Below are 5,329 nucleotides of genomic sequence, written 5' to 3' on the forward strand. Positions count from 1 at the left end.
ATATGCTACCTCTTGAAATGGTTGATCATTAACCATTTCCTTTTGGTACAGTGACACGATGTACTCCTTCCATTTTCTCTTGATGCTTTCTGCATCATTCAATAATTTGCCCAGAGAACCTTTCAATAATGAAAGTCGAGGCTTGAATTTTTTCTTCAGTTCCCCCAGCTTGAGAAATGCTGAGCATGTTCTTCCTTTTTGGTATTTGGTCACTGAATCAGAATTTACTAGACTGCAATGGGTTTGGATTGATTCTCTGTATAAGCCCCATGAGAGCACTGAGGACTAAGAATCTATGTTATCTTCTTCTTTACTTTGCCAGTTTTCCTTCTACCACCAAAAGAGAAAAAAACAAAAACAAAAAAAACCCAAAAGTATATACTGTTTCACCTTATCTTTTTTTTTTCTTTCATATAAAACATTAAATTTAATGTTTTGGGGTTTTTTCTCCCTTGGGAATTTGGTGTATCACTACTGCATTACAACTGAGGCATTAATCTTGTAGCCTTGGCCATATTGACTGGGTTTTTTTTCATGCTGCAGCGGTTCAAGAGAAAGGCCTTTTGAGAAATGTGCAAGTTCTTTTTGTATATCTACAAAAGCTTTATTTACTCTGGTAACTTTTTCATTTTTCACAATGTTTCTCTTCTTAAGATTTGTGGTAAGTGGTTTTGCTTTGTTTTTAGATTTAAAGTTTTTTGGTTTGCTATGTGAAATGCGCTCCTGGGCTTCTGCCCTCTTAGTCTATTCTTGGCCATTATCAAACCTTCCCTACCTCATGCAGCTAGCTGTTCAAGGTCCAGGTGACTCCATCAGCAGGGCTCACCTCGTCTTTTTCACTGCCCTAAATCCTATTCTTCCATAATTAAAACTGCTTTCTCCTTTGGAATAAGAGAGGGCGGAAGCCCTTTGTAGTGTTATATACATGCACCCTTCATTTTGCATCTGTCATGTGTTTATCAGAGTCCTGGTGTGGTGCTGTGGGTTAATGAGCCGGACTGCAAAGCTATTTGAACTGCAAGGTAGGCAGTTCAAGCTCACCAGCTGCTCCTTGGAAACCCTATACAGAGTCACTAGGGGCAGAACTGACTCAATGGCACTGAACAACAACAATGTTTTTATCAATTAATCCACTCTCTACTGCCTATGAGCTCATGGGAACTGCATGTAAAGCAGGTCTTCCAATTGTCTGCCCTTGTGTCTCATCCTTCCTTGGGTGAATGGGTAACACCACTTTGATTCTCAAGCCTAGAGCACACAGGCTTCTGAACTGTTAGTACTAAAGGAACTATAAAGGACAACTATTCCATTTTCTTCAATTTTTGGATAGATTTCAAGGATGTTAAGTGTTTTGTCCAGGAATATTGTTGTTAAGTGCCATCAAGTCGGTTCTGACCAGGAATACAAGTATTGAAAGTAGAAATCATCTCTGCTATCAAGTCTAGAAATAATTAAGACTTTTCCCTTTTGTGGGTTGGTTTCAATCACTTCTTTAAGTACAGCAGTCCCAAAAGGGGCACAAACAACATCCATTCCTTTACGAGTTCTTGGGTAAATCAGAACAGATGCATTTGGTTCTTAGCCTTACTTGAGTGAGAGTAAAGACTCAAGTATTTTCAATGATTGAAAAGCTGCAGATGTAGTAAGTGCAGTTGAGTGTGATGAAGAATTTGTTGCAAGTAGGAGTTAGTTCAGTTATTTCAAAATGAGGGCAAATTTATATAATATTAAAGTGCAACTATGAGTTGATCCTGGAGTCCGGGTGTGGCGCTGTAGGATTAGCACTAGACAGTTAACCACAAGGTTGGCAGTTCAAACATATCAGCCACTCCTTGGAAACCCAACACAGGGGTACCCTCACTATGAGTTGGAGCTAACTCGATGGCACTTAACAACAACAACAAATGAGTAGACCCTAAGTCAGATGTTCAAAACCCCAGAGTCTGCATATGTCTTTATCTAGGAAAATTGGGGGAGGAAAAAGCAATCTCAAATTAGCCATTCTTGATAGCTGCTTACAACTTAGTTATAAAGTTGTTATGATCAAAGAAGTTGACATTTATGCCTAAACTGCATAATTAAAAAAAAAAGGTATCTATTTACCATTCTCCCACTCTCAATGATATTTAAGAGCTTACAGAATTTAGCATATGCAGCAGTCAGCAGCATGGACAGAATAGGTGAAAACTGTAGGTAATACAATAGCACCGCTAGTTGAAAACTAAACAATTTGATTTCTGAAAATGACCACACAGATCCTGAATATTTGCAGACTCAGTTCTGATAAACTGGATCCTATGCTGAGGGTTAAGAGCTCTGGTAGCGTAGTGGTTACGAATCGGGCTGCTAATCTCACTGTCAACAGTTCAAAACTACCAGCTGTTCCGCGGGAGAAAGATGAGGCTTTCTGCTCCCATAAAGATTTACAGCCTTGGAAACCCTGTAGAGGGTTGCTAGAGTCGGAACCGCCTCCACGTCACATAACAACAACGACACTGCGGGTTAATGCGCTGGGCTGCATGGTCAGTTTGAACTGCAAAGTCAGCAGTTCAAGCTCCCCAGGTGCTCCTCAGAAACCCTACACAGGGTTCAGAACCGACTCGATGACACTTAACAACAACAGCATGATTTTGGAAAAGACCCTCTCTTATATGACTGAGTCACTCATGATTAATTGGAATTGATCTTCCTCAGGGTTTCCGGTTCAACTGCTGAGAATTTACATACCCACCCCAGATATACTGAATCAGAATTTCCATTTTAACCACACCCCCAGGAGATGTTCAGGGATCACAAAGGCATCAGAAAGAAGGAACCCATGTGAAGTCCTGATCTTCCTGATCATCTTTTACTGTTTGTGTCATGATTTGGAAGCATGATGTGCTGCTGGTGGCTGCACGGAGTTGGTGAGATGACAAAAGGATTAAGAAGCGCACCTCAAGCTGAGACAGCAAGATGGACCTGGCTATCAAGTCAAGGCTGACTCCAGAGGTCTAGATTGCTGGGACAAGCACAGAACTTGAATACTCATGGAGTATTCAAGAGACATAATCATTTCAGTTCCAGAAGTGGTGAATACTGGGTTTCCAACAAGGCAGGCTGTACACAGTGGCGGGAATTTAGATGGCAGACACCCTTCAGGCCAAAGGGTAAGGTATGGAGTAAGGGATAGAGAATGATGGCAGTGCTCTAGTGTGGGATGGTTTGTGGCTAGAGACCAATGCAAAGCAGAGTCAGTCATAGGTGGGAAGACAGGATAATATACCCATGATCACTCAAGGGGCGTCTTCACAGACACCCTCAGCTTGGTTATCAGTATCAATACTTAGAGACTAATTCACCCCAGAGTTTATCACTAGGATACTAGTAGATAGAAAAAAAAATCACATTTGTTCAATACTTCTGGGTGCTCTTCATATATGATCTCATTACATTCTCATATAAGTTTTACTAGGTGAATTGCAAGGAACTGGCTTTTCAATTTTGGGGTGTAGCAAAGAAAGTCTGAAATTCATAGACAGGGCTTCATGAAAAGTAGGCTGTAGTCAATAAACAAAATTTCCTCTTTCTCAGGAAAACCACAGTTCTATTCTTTGTTTTTTTTAAGTTTTTATTGTGAATTATGTGGGTTTACATGGGAGAACATCAGTTTTACATTCATCCTATCGTATTTCATTTCATTGCAATGATTACAATTCCCTCCATGCATCATCAAACAACAAAAGGGTACACCCCACAGGCCTGCCCACCCCCACCCCACCATCAGCACACAGCCCTTCTCCTTCCCTGAGTCCCATGTCCCCAGCTGCTCCATCTGACCACGTCATCATCTCTGCCTCCATTTCTGGCTCAGTTCTATTCTTAAGGCATGCCTACCCATTGGATCAGGACCACCCAATTATTTAGGAGAGCCTCTTTTACTGGAAAATGTAGAATGTCCCTAATTATTGATGCTAGTTACATTGCCAAAGAACAAAAATTCTTATTTTGTTAGAAGCAGAAAAGAAATGAGTTTCATTGAACAGTATTACAACTCGAGTTGGGGTTACAATATGTGAAATTACAAAGTGTCCCCACATTCACAAAAATGCAAGGTTTTTATAAAATACAGCTAACATGACTGTAACCACAAACATAAACAGAACTTTCTTCATATCACTTCACCTATTTTTTAATGCATTCCTCCTGAGGGCCAGCATCTTTTCTGCACACACATCTTAGAAGCAACCATAACCACATTTGTTTAAAGACAAGATTTGTTTGCCTAAAAGTAGTGCTCATACTTTACATGGATTTAAGACGAAAAGAGTCCAATCCAGACTTGTGTTAGTCATTGTAGTTATGCAAGTACCTGAGTTTTAAAACACATTTTCATAACATCTACAAAATACAAGGAGGTTTCAAAAGTTCATGGAAAAATTCCATTACCTTTTAATTCAATTTTTCATGAACTTTTTTTTTTTTAACTTTTTATTGTGAATTGAGTGATAGTTTACATGGAAGAACATCAGTTTTACACTCATCCTATGGTATTTTGTTTCATTACAATGATTACAACCCCTCTGTGCATCGTCGTTCAACAGTATTTGCTTGTATTCCCATTGTTTTTCTTTGGATGTACACAAAAATACTCAGAAATATGTAATCATTTAAACAACCAAAGGGCACATTCTACATGTCTACCTTCTGGCCGCCAATACACAGCCTTTCTCTTTCCATGAGTCTAGAGTCCTCAGCTACTCTATCTCTCCATGTCTTCATCTCTGTCTCCATCTCTGGTGTCGCTACTTCTCTGGATAGAGTCCCACATTCTGTTTGTGTTCTACTCCCTTAATAGTCCTAGGGTCCTCTGTTGTTGGAATGTAAGATTAACTTTGTTGTTGTTGTTGTTAGGTGCCATTGAGTCAATGCTGACTCATAGTGACCTTATGCACAGCAGAATGAAACACTGCCCGGTCCTGGGCCAACCTCACTATTGCCATTGATGCTTCAGCCCATTGAAGCTGCCACTTAGCCAATCGATCTTGCTGGGGGTCTTCTTCTTTTTCTCTGACTCTCCACCTTACCAAACATGATATCCTTCTCCAGCAACTGGTCCCTCTCCCCCTTTACATTATAAAACTTCTACCTTTACAGTTGTGACAATCACAATTCATCATGATAAATTTACTCACTATTGAATCATAAGAATCTTATCCCCACCTCCTTTCATTAGACATGGCTAGACAAAATGAAAACTATTCAGTGGGGATTCTACCTTCCCCTGCACGCTCTGAAACAACTCCCTTTTGAAAACTTGTAATCCAGTCACTTTGTGCCTTTATAGTCC

The 5,329-nt window shown here is 40.1% G+C and overlaps 1 pseudogene; it reads right to left on the reverse strand.

Moving 5' to 3' along the window:
• Window positions 1-479: 479 nt before the first annotated feature.
• Window positions 480-758, reverse strand: LOC102832031 (annotated as a pseudogene).
• Between the last annotated feature and the right edge of the window lie 4,571 nt (window positions 759-5,329).

Source organism: Chrysochloris asiatica, unplaced genomic scaffold, assembly GCF_000296735.1.
Source record: "Chrysochloris asiatica unplaced genomic scaffold, ChrAsi1.0 scaffold00157, whole genome shotgun sequence".
NCBI lineage: Eukaryota > Metazoa > Chordata > Mammalia > Afrosoricida > Chrysochloridae > Chrysochloris > Chrysochloris asiatica.